We start from the raw sequence: 12155 nt of genomic DNA on the forward strand, positions 1-12155 counted from the left end.
AACGTACCTCTCCAAGCCATGGTCTGCCAGCTTCCCTATGAGAATACTGTGGGAGACAGTGTCAAAGGCTTTGCTGAAGTCAAGGTAGGCTATGTTGATAGCCTTTCACTCATCCGCCAGGTGTGTCTCTTCATAACAGAAGGAGATCAGGTTGTTTAAGCAAGACCTGCTTTTCATGAACCTATGCTGTATGGGCATGATTCCTTGGTTGTCCCACACATCCCATGTGGTCTCTCTCAAGATGATCTGCTCCATAACCTTCTCTGGCACCAAGGTCAGTCTGACGTACCCATAGTTCCCTGAATCCCTTTTTACAACATTTCTTGTAGATGGGAATCACATTGGCAAGCCTTCAAACCACTGGGACTACTCTAGTCGACCTCTGATAGATAGTGGAAAGTATCTTGGCAATCACTTCTGCCAGCTGCCTCAACACCCCTGAGTGGATTCCATCTGGCCCCCATAGAGTGTTACAGTCCAAGTAGAGAAGTAAATTTCTAAATGTCTCCACTTGAATCATGGAGGTTTAATTCTGCTCCCTAACCCAGACTTCCACTTTTCAAGGAGTAGAGTACCCCAAAGATAACTGATATGACTTTTAAAGACAGATATAAAGAAAGCTTTGAGAACCTCAGCTTTTTCCTTATCCTCAGTGGTCTCACTCCCTGCTGCATCTAGTAAAGGACAGAGATTCTCCTTAGCCCTCCTCTTACTGTCAGTATAGTTTTAAAAGATATTTGTTCTCTTTTACTACAGTGATCATTTTGAGTTCAGGTGTGGCTTTTGCCTTTCTAATCTTCTCTCTGCATATATTAGTAATTATTTGTACTTTCTCTGAGTTGCCTCTACCTTCTTCCAGAGGAGGTTTTTTCTCCTGGGGTCCCAGAAAAAGTTCCCTATTCATCCATGCTAGTCTTCTTCCCTTCCAGCATAGGGGGATAGCCTGCCAGTGTTCTTGAAAGACTTCCTTCCTGAGAAGCTCCTTCCTGGACCCCTTCACCCTTCAGGACTGACTCTGAGGGGACTGCCCCAGAAAATATGTCACATTTCACAAATCTGTGTTTCTATTTAATGTTTCTAAGCTTGTTTTAACCAAGAATTTCAAGTGATTCCTGGGCACCTGAATGTTTGTTTTTTGTTCCCCCCCCCCCCCACCCTCCCCTTCCAACTGGCTATAGGGTTACCTCTTCTGTAAGGATTCTCTCTGCAGGAAAGGTAGCTATAAGGAGCTGTGAGTCAGTAGAGCTGCTCAATGCATTTTGTCAGGTATATTCTGGACTGAGGAGCATTTGTGTTACATACATCCTGAAAACAAAGCCATTAATTCTATATTGAATTTCATTCAAAAAAAAAAAAAAAAAACAAAACACAACAACAAAAAAAACCTATTCTGTAAAAGGTTTTTCAAGCTTATTTGCCTTTAAAGCATTTTTTTTGTTTCTCAATTTTTGTTTCTGAAACCAATTCTTATTTTCTCTCCTTGTTTTCTCTACTTCTCCGCTTAATTTGTAAGTGGGTGTGCTTTTTGTTTGTTTTTTTGTTTTTTTGTTTTTTTGTTTTGTGGGATCTTGAGCAAATCTGTTTATCTCTTTGTTTCTTACTTCTTATCTCTTTATCTTTAAAATGGAAGATAGGTCTGGAGTTACTTTGAAGATTATTATAGTTTATACGTGACAGTTTAAAAGCAGTTATCTCTTCCATAGAGCTGTCTCTGACCTGGTATCAATGTACAGAGTCATGTTATAAGTATATTATAAACTAAGTCGTTTTATATTATAGAAATTCTTACTGAGGTACAGAGATATGAACAAATTCATATAAGTTAAGTTGCTGAGTAGCTGATCTATACAGATTGCTTTAATCACTGGAGCCTAACCATTAAGATTAAGATAGATTTCCATAAATTCTGCAGAAGAAAATTGTTTTGGAAGTTAGAAGGCATTGCAGAATAACAAAAGCACTGTGAATATTTTATGAAAATTATTTCAGAATAAACTACATCACTAATCTAGACATATATTAGATTTCTCCTTTATCCCACTAATGCAAATTAAACATCCTAACATACTAAGTAAAAATATATTCATTGAGCTTATTGGAATATTACATTTTTTTGTACCATTCAGCCAACAAAGCTAAGTTGCATTCAAAGTATGAAACACCTTGAAATATGTTTATTCAGGAAGAATCAGAGAGTCATAGAATCATAGTAAGTTTTGGGCTGGAAGGGAGCCCAGGGATCATCGTGTTCCACCTCAACCCACCACAGCCAAGGCCGCCAACCTCCAAATCTAGAATTAGATGAGACTGCTCATGGCCCCGTCCAATCTGGTGTTGAAAACCTCCAGGGATGGAGCATCCAGAGCCTCTCTGGGAGACTCTGGAGACTTTGTGTAAGCTTGCCATTGATACTACGTGAGTCTCTATGGGTTTCTGAAAATACAGTTTTTTTTAATTTGTTTGGAGAGGTTTGAGTGAAGAAAAAATAATTTACTGCTGAAGTTTGAGTTGGGTTTGGATTTCTGATCTACTAGAAAGATGTAAGAAAAAAAAATAACTAAAATGATTTGGCATATCCATTTCATAAGAGCAACTCTGTCTCCAAAATGATACATACCTTCTAGAGAATTGAGTTCTCATGATATTTTGTTTACATTACTGGTTTAGATCAGAACAACATAGCATCATTAGTTTGAACTGATTCATAAGTACAGTGTGTTTTACCGACTGTCATGAATGCATAAGAATTTGTATGGAAAGGAAACAAACTGTTTTGACTGTGAAATGCTGATGGGATACTGGCATGGGTGTGGGGAATATGAAAGAACAGGGAAATATTTTTATTTACTTGCATTTCTTTATTAAAACAGGGAGTCTCACTAGCCTGTGGCATAGTTTATATAGGTAAAGACATAGATTATATATATATAGGCAATAATAGGTTATATTCATTTTAAATGTGTATTAGGGTACAACTGAAGGGAAATAAGAATTTATTTTCCTTGATGAAAGACAAAACTTTTAATGGTGTACAAGAAAATCTTGGTGAGAAAAAAAAAAAGTTAACTTTGACTTGAAATGGAACACTGAACTTGTTCCAAATTTGTATTTCTATAGCTTTAAATGGTTCTGTAATATTGAACTAAAATAATTTCAGGATAGAATTTAAAACATTTCATGGGAGAAAACAAAGCATTTTCAAAATAACTACAGAAACATTTCTAGTATTTCATTTAAATAGAAATCACAAAGATCATTTCAGTTGTCTTTTTTAATATGGTTACGAAACTGTGCATTTTCTTGATACTACATTTACAAAGCCTTACTGGAAAACTAGTTGTTCTCAACAAGTGTATATCTTTTCACTGTTGGGAAAAAATTGTTCTCTCTCCTTTAATACAAATGTCAGAACCATCTAAATTTAGCTAGGGTCGACAAGAAGGGCTCTCATGGTTTTTTAAATGAGCACTTCTCCGAAAGCATTTCACTCAAGGCAGGTTTATTTTCCGTGCTCATGTGCTATTGAATAATTAGAATTAGAAGTGATGGAATAGAATTAGATGGTAGCAGAAACAAGAGGTTTCAGTTGAGATTAGGCCTGTGATCAGGTCCAGGATGCCACTTATGGTCAAGAGCAGGTGCATACAGTGCATACGGTAGTTCATTTAAGGGATGGAAAGACTCAAATTTCTTGCTGTGGTACTTTACATAGTACTTGTCAGATAGAAAGAATTGCTAAATTGCATGCCTTAGCACATTTTGAAAATTGCATGGGCATTTAGTACTGTGCCTATGTATTACTATTTTACAGCAACTAAAACTTCTTATGATGTATTGTTATAGGCTTAGCTGTATGCTTTTTTCATTTATTTTGAACAAACACTGGAATATGTAGAATACTTCCAAAGGGCCTATTTTACTAGTCTTAGGGATTTACTTACTGAAAAACTTTGGACTTGGATGTAATTTATTGGAAACATTTTTAATCAGAAAAGAAGATAACTTGTAAAATTCAATGTATAAAATCTAGGGTGATACCAAAAAGGTGGATAACGAAACTGACTTGCAAGTACAGTTATGTGTCTGCTCATAAAAATAGTGTAAAAACTGGGAGGCATTTTCCAAATATGCTGCGTAAAAATACCTAGCCAACAAAAGGTTTTAACAAAGCATTCTGTTGTGTTCTACCTTGCCAAATCATTGAAAATCTAACTACTCTCTCTTGTAATATTGATTTACATTTTTAAATGTGACTGTAGATTGAAATAGTAGATGGAAATTTTATCTTAGCTTTAAGGATTTACTCAAATTAGAATTTGGTGGTTTATTTTTAAGCAGCAGACACAGTGGCCTTCAGTGAGAAACTGGAAAGTATGGATAGATTGAAAGAGATGTCTAGAAGCACAAAATAGTACAGACAGTTTGAATAATTAGAGTGAAAGAAAAAGATGCAAGAAAGGCTAGTGTTGGAACATGTATATAAATTGCAAAGTATATTTCTTCATTTTGAATCCTCTTCTCTCCTTTCAGTCACTAAGAGAACAGGTCTTAAAGGCTGAAAAAAGTATAATAAGGCAGCCTTATTTCCTATCCCGTTCAGACTGGACTGTGTCTTTTATTTTACTGCTTGAACATACTTATTTAGAAGCTTCACTATATGAAATGAATTATTTTTACAGTGTTTCCTTTTTTTTGCTGATATTAAGGGTATCCAGTAAAAGGACATTAAAATGCAAATTGTTCATATTTTGATGAACAAGTTCCCTAAGGGTTAAAAGAAACTTCAGCATTTTCACTGTAGTGTTGTGGCAATGAGTCATTGCCAATGCCCAGTGTGCCAAAGTCCCAGGTGCACAAAAACAACAGACAGAAAAACAACAGTGTTTTTTTCTCAGTCATCAATTTTGTGATGCCAAATTGGCTTTCTGGAATCCCCACAGCAGTTTGCAAATGATGTGTGAAATAAAATATTCCTACCTGCACTGGACAAAGAAAAAAGTCTTTCCTAACAGTGCTCTGACATGCTATTTCTGTGATGCTTGATATCCAGTCAGACACTGCCAGAGATAATACACTAGTTCCAGACACTGAGAAAAATGCCATTTACAAGAATCTTCTGTACATTTTTCTTTTTCAATTTTCCTATTTATTCTCTCATCATTATTAACCTCAATAGTTTTGTCTTTTGGAAATATACTTGCTTGTACAAACTTACCCCAACAGTTGTCAGAAACATTGGGATGATTTTTCTTTCGCTTTTCTAACTAATCATGGCTTGAGAAAGTGCACAAACAAGATGTTCTTTCAAGGTCCATTGCTCTCTACTGTGATTAAGATTACCCATGCACTTTCCTTTTCAGTTCTTTTGCTTGTATAGGATTTAATTCCCTAGGTATTTCCGGATTAATTTGTAGGCATAGATCTTTTTCACTGTTAAGTTTACTTTCTTTTGATCTTGTCATTAAAATAATAAAATTATGTTTTTTTCTTTTCATTGGAGTATTCACGATAGAAGACGTTTGCATTTGTAGACTGTCTCAGATTATATAAAAGTCTGCATGTTATTAACCTATCTTTTTATTCAGAAAATATTTTCTCTTTTAGTCATCCACATCAAAGGTGATATGTTAGACCTGAATGGGTGATAGGTTACTGAATGAATGATAATTCTATAGAATTTCTTATAAATGCAGATGCTGTTAATAAAGACTTTATGGTGCAGAAACGAAAACAAAAATAATGTAACGGGATAATAAATAGTTAATACTGTGTCATTAAACCAAAAGAAAGAAAAAGAAATAAAAACACAAGGACAAAACAAATATAACAGTGATTTTAACAACCATTTCCATAGAATATAAATAACATTTGGTACCGCCTGTCAGAGGTAAATGAAAATTAAAACTTCAGCACAAATAAAATATATCTTTACATATAGATAGATAGATAGATAGATAGCAGTAAGAACATTCACAGGTGCTATATGGCATGGCTAGAATGAATTTTGGATGACAAGGGAAAACATTATTTATTTGAGGTTTAAAATAAATTGTTTTATAGCATGTTAACTCCTTTATTTTCAGGAGTATTTTTTGTGGGTTTTTTTTGTTTGTTTTTTTTTTGTTTTTTCTCAAGCACTCTGCATGTCTTTGAAAAGACAAATGGATTAATGAAATAAGGCAATTCCCACATCTTGAGAAATTGCTAAAATCCTTGGGCATCAGCAAATGTGTGCTCTCCTCCAAAGCAGTTGTGAAGTACTGTATAGTGGTTTGTGGGGTCACTGAACTACTGAAGTCAATATTACTTGCAGGCACTAATAAATGTTCAGCTGTAGCCACCAACTGTATAAATCTGTGCCACAGAGAAACATGGTTAATAATTCTGTGCAAATGTCCACATGACATGTGTAGACATGACATGTCTATTTTAATTCTGATACCTGAATAAAGTCATTTCAACTTAGCACAGGTAGTTCTTCATGACACCACATTGTACAGTGCAGCAATAAAATAGAAGATTGCTGTGATTTGCTTCTTGGAAAGTCCCTATTGATCCTGCAGTATCTTTATGTCTTTTATTTTTGTCTCTAGTGCTGAGGGAGATGAAACACCTTCAAGAAAGAAAGATTTTATTGTTTATCCCTTCTCCTCGAATTTGATGATACTCCCCCCCACACACACTGAAATTTTTGTGACAGAAGTGTGAGTTACAAGGATTTCATTACTTCCCTACAAGAACTGTAGAACCTGAAAATAAATGAGATTCCTCTATAACAAAATCTGTAATTACTGGTGAGAATTAAGCCTACAACCCTTATAAAAATAATGCATGACTTGATCTCCTAATGCCTGATAAATATTGCATTAAAGACATCTTTGGGGGATTCTGCTAACATTCTTAGATGGATATTTGATTTCTACTTAAGAATTGTTATGTGGGCATATATCAGGCTTGTTTACACACAGCTGCTAGGAAACTAATGAATTTAAGTTCTTTGCGCTTTCAACATGTAGTGCAGTTCCTCCATGGGAAAATGGTAAAAATATTTGCAGTTATAAGTAGTTCAAAAATGTTTCTTCATACATATTAATGTTTGTTTTCCTAAATTTCCTTTCTTTTTATTTTCCTTTTATCATTGAATCTCTGATTATCTAAAAGTAGGTATTACTTTAACTAAAATCCCTGAATGGACCACGGTCAGTGCCATTTTGGTGGCTAACCCTCCCCTCCACTGTGTACAAAGGTAGTGGACTTCATTTAAGATTATCTTTCATACACCTGATAGATCAATAACTCAGGTCCAATTAATCATTTACTTTCAAATTTATTTCCAAGGATGAAAATATCTTTCTTTACCATAGACACAAAAAGTTTTCTATGCAAATTGTATTTCACAGCTCATTTGTCCTAAGCCAACAATTCCAGTTTGAGCACTCTGCACTAAGCAAATGCCAAGCAAAGCCATACAAACAATGTACATGTGGTCTCTAAGTTTGTTATTTTCAGATCACCTTTTATATTCAGATGGGAAAATTCTTGACTTTGTCTACATTATGAAATTATTCTCTCCATCCATTGTGGGGAAAGGTGAACAGGAAGAAACCTGCTGAAAATTAATTCAGTAAATTTTAGTTGTTATTGTGCAGTAAATACTTTCCACATAAGAAAAAAATGGTGGTTAGGTTTTGACTATCTTTATTTGATTCAGACTGAAATGAGCCCCTGCTGAAATATTTGTGAAAAGACTAACATTAAGATATTATATATATATGCATTTATACAAAATCCTCAATGTACAAGACAGAATTTGAGCTACAAGTACTGCTGAGCAGAGAAGACAAACCTCATGAATCTCCTGAGAAAAAGAAGGGAAAGAAAACTTTTCATGCTACATTGGCTTGATTAGCTTCTGTTTAATAGTAGTTAACTTGCACCCCTCATTCTAAAACAAAACTAAGTCCTCGTACTTTTTTGACTAACAACTGAATGTAAAACTACATCCATTTTGTGTATTTTTTTTTGTCCCCTCCATCTTTTGTTACCTACCTTCATTTTGTGTTTGTGCAGATAGAATTTTCTTTTATACACAACTATACTTGTATGATTTCTTTCAGATGCCAAATTATTTGAGATGAGGAATTACCCTTTAGTATATAAATGCACTTTAAGTAGTACAAATAGGATTCCATTGTCTTTGCACAACAGAAAATTGAAGATTTAATACAGAACAGTAAGGCCACCCTGCACATTAGAAAGTGTACATGACAAAACAGAAATTTCTGAGCTGTGGATGCTGTGGAATTTATTTTGTTTCATTAGTATGCTAGTACAGAGAATAAATTTTTATGTGGCACATATAACTCAGGCTCTGAATGGTCAAAGTTGATTGTGCTCAACAAAAGTACAAGAGTATATAGTGATGTGGTGTTAGCTGAGGTTCAGAGAATGGCATTAATATAGGAGAAAAAAGTTTGTTCTAGGTCAAAGGTTCATCTACCCTACTAAGCTGTGCAGATCAGAGTTTGCAGAGTGAATATTAGTAATAAAGATAGGGCACATGTCTTTCCTTTGAACTATTTTCAGTTTTGAACTTGTTTTGCAAAGTGAGCTTTTTTGAAGCGAATATGTTCTCTGTGTGTTTAAATTCCATTTAATTTTTCAGTTTACCCTGAAGGCTCTGTATACTTTTAGCATCTTATGGTACTCTTGCATTGTCTGAGCAACTGCTTCTTTTGTTATGAATCTGTCTTACCCTAGTTTCATATCATGTCCACAGTTCCTGTACTGAAAGAGTGTACAATTTCTCCTTGTTTACCATCCCTGCATCAGTTTGATTTTATAGTTTGATACTGTCTCTTTCTCTCTTCAGTCCTAATCTTTTTTTTTAAACAAGATATGTCCTATGCCAGTGAATATTCTCAACAACATACTCTGGGCCTTTTTCATTTTTATTTTCTTTGGAGAACACAGCAGCACAGTGATACTCTCTTGTTTCATTCTTTACGCCTTTACTAGTAATTCTGAATGCTTTATTTACTAGTTTTGCCTGCTGTTTTTACAGAGCTATTATAATCCCACAGTCCTTAGGGCCCAACATTTCACTTTCACATCACTTACATATGCACATTTTCCTTATGCTTCTCTCTACATTTTACTCTGCATAACTGTTCTGCTGCTATCTCTGCACCAGAAAAACACAAATTTTTTAATGGACACGGATGGATAGAACAGAGCAGAGCAATCATGAACCTGGCTAACTTGCTTTTTCTTTTTTTTTTTTCTTCCCTGTGATGCTAAGAAGTCAGTATGCGTGGGAAACAAATATATTTCTACAACAATCTAATGCTAAAACCTGAGGTTATTTGCTTCCAAAAACAGGCTTCTGACACATGCTCTATTGTTTCTTTCTTCAGTAATTTTTTTGTCCTTGGTAAATCCACGGAGCAATGTCCTACAGTATACAAAGCTACCATATGTCCATGAGTGTCATGTAGGTTATATAAGATGTGTATGCATACACTGAGCTCAGTGCAGCATCTTATTCATTATCTTTCAGCTACAGATTTCAATACGTTTATATGTAATTATCATATTTGTTTGTTTGTTTGTTTTCTGTAAGATACAATCAATTTCCTTCATGATATATTACTTTATTATTTCTTTTCCCTATTGTCACATTCTGCCTGTAAGGGGAGGTCTGTTACACCTATTTTTCACGTGTGACTATAATGCTAATACTGTGCGAGGAATTCTAGACAATTTCAGTATGAGTTTTGTCACATTCTATTAATTGGTCTATAGAGTAGAGGCTTTTGAACTGATAAATACAACTTTCCCTAAAGGAATGAGAAGTTCTTAGTGGAGTTTATCATTCCATTAAATTTCTAAACTGCCATAATAGCAATGTGTTTTGAAATATATTTGGGGAGATAAGGGGAAGGAATGATTTATCAAGGTCAGGTCTTACAATCTCTGATTTATTTTCAGTTTGGGTGTTATAAATGTTGCCATGTGTTTGAGGAAGTTGCTGCATAGGTATCACTGATTTGAAATAATCACTGCATTTATTATAGTGCTTGAGCTCATCTCATAAAGCGTTCACCTGCTATTTATTATATCTATTGAGCTTTTAAAGTGTATTTCACAACTCTAAATGTAAGTGTAATTACTCATTTGTTTTTTTCATATTGTATTCTGAAAATAACTGCAACAAGTATATGTTTAGAGCTCCGAATTTTCAGATTTCACTTCTTTCCATAGCTATGGAGTTGTAAAATTGACCAGAGTCCCCTCCCATCAAGCCTTGCATAAAAGCTGTTTTCAAATAAAGAAAAATATTTTTTCTGTTGTAATGTGAAGAGCTTTTGCAGAGCTTTTTTGTTGTACTTAGTTCTTCATGGTACAGATTCATAGATTCAAGGAAAAATTAAGATGGGAAAGGACCTCAGGAAGACTGATTCAAATTTCTGTGCAAAGCTGGGTTTGATTTAAGGTCAGATAATGCTCAGGGCTTTATCTGATCAAAGCTTGAAATCAGAAAATTCACAGTTATCTCGCATCTGGGAAGGTGAGGTAGGCTGGAAGGGGGTCACCAACCACCCTAAGCAGGAACCTGTCTCCATTCCTCCTTGCCTCCCAGGTCTCCTTTCTTTACCTGGCTGTGAGAGGGCAGGAAAACCACTGCTGCTTGAGGGGTGTCCTCCCAGTGCCTCTCTTGCAGGGATTTCAGTGAATGACCCCACCAGTTGATCTTCCTTTCACACTCCTTAATGCTTCTTAATATTTCTGTCTTCTCTTTTAGCTGTGCTACCAGGCAGAGCAAATTGTCCAGCTGCTCACACCACATGCAGATGGTATCCCCACTTCCTCCTGGCACTTATGTCAGGCTCAGGCACTCCCTGAACCACAGACTTGTGCAGCTGCATGATTGCTTGGGCACTCATTCTAGGTCACCAACACTTCTTGGGAACGGCTTTTGCCAGAGTGGCTTCTTTAGTTCCACTGATAAGGCTAAGAGTGTTAGGTGGGCTGGTCTCTTCAGTGGGGAGTAGGACTGTGCCCAGCCTGCACAAACTGCTGTGTAGACAGGCATGCCATGCACTTCTGATGTGCCAAATCCAGTTTGCTCTCCCTGTTGACTGCACACTTGGTAGCTGCGCTTCTCTGGAACAACCTCTGTAGGTGTGGTTTGGCCACTGTCACTCCAGGATCCACCCACACAACATTAGAAATGCCACTGTCTCCTCCAGACTAAACAATCCCAGTTCCCTCCATCACCCCTCTTAAGACTTGTACTCTAGACTCATAAGCTTTGTTGTCCTTCTCAGGACATGCTCTAGGGCCTCAATCTCTTACTTGTAGTTGAGGGGACAAAACTGAACACAGTACTTGAGGTGCAGCTTCATCAAAGCTGAGTACAGAGGGATGATCATTTCTTTAGACCTGCTGGCTGCTCTGATACAAGCCAGGATGCCATTGGACTTCTTGGCCACTGGGGCACACTGCTGGCTCATGTTCAGCCAAACCTCAACCAAAAAATTCCAAAAGGTTAAATCGCCTAATTCACACAACACTCAAAATGTGCTACTTTTTCTATTTTAATTTATTAACACTGGCAGCTTATGAATCTATATTTGATAATATTGTACAGTTTAGATTACTCTTTCTCAGAAATCATTTAAAAATTCAAGAAGTCACTTACTTTTTTATTGAGTTTTCAACTTCTGTCCATTCATGCAGTAAGATCAGAAGTAACAGTAGCAGTAGTCTTACTACATAGAACAGAAAAAGCTAATTTATTTACTGCTCTTGGATTTGTTTATAGCAGTGAATTAGCATTTTGTTCCATGCAGTGCAATTTAAAACCACTTTTCTGTAATTCTCCTTTTTATAGTTGTGAATAATTGCTATGTGAAAAATGAACACATAGCAGAAAATTATTAAATGAGTAATCTCATTTTAAACACATTTATTCTATTAGCTACCATTTATTTGAGAGGACCACACTGTGTTACAGCGTATACCCTGGAGTGCTGGAAGTCTGGTGGCATAGAGTTTTTGCACAATTCATTTATTTACTTTCACTGCAAATGTTATCAGGTCTTGGTTGGTTTGTCTGTTGTTTTTTTGTTTGTTTGTTTGTTGTTTTTTTT

The sequence above is a fragment of the Centrocercus urophasianus genome, unplaced genomic scaffold, assembly GCF_019232065.1.
Source record: "Centrocercus urophasianus isolate 14NV4802_14NV808 unplaced genomic scaffold, USGS_Curo_1.0 seq_11, whole genome shotgun sequence".
Lineage (NCBI taxonomy): Eukaryota > Metazoa > Chordata > Aves > Galliformes > Phasianidae > Centrocercus > Centrocercus urophasianus.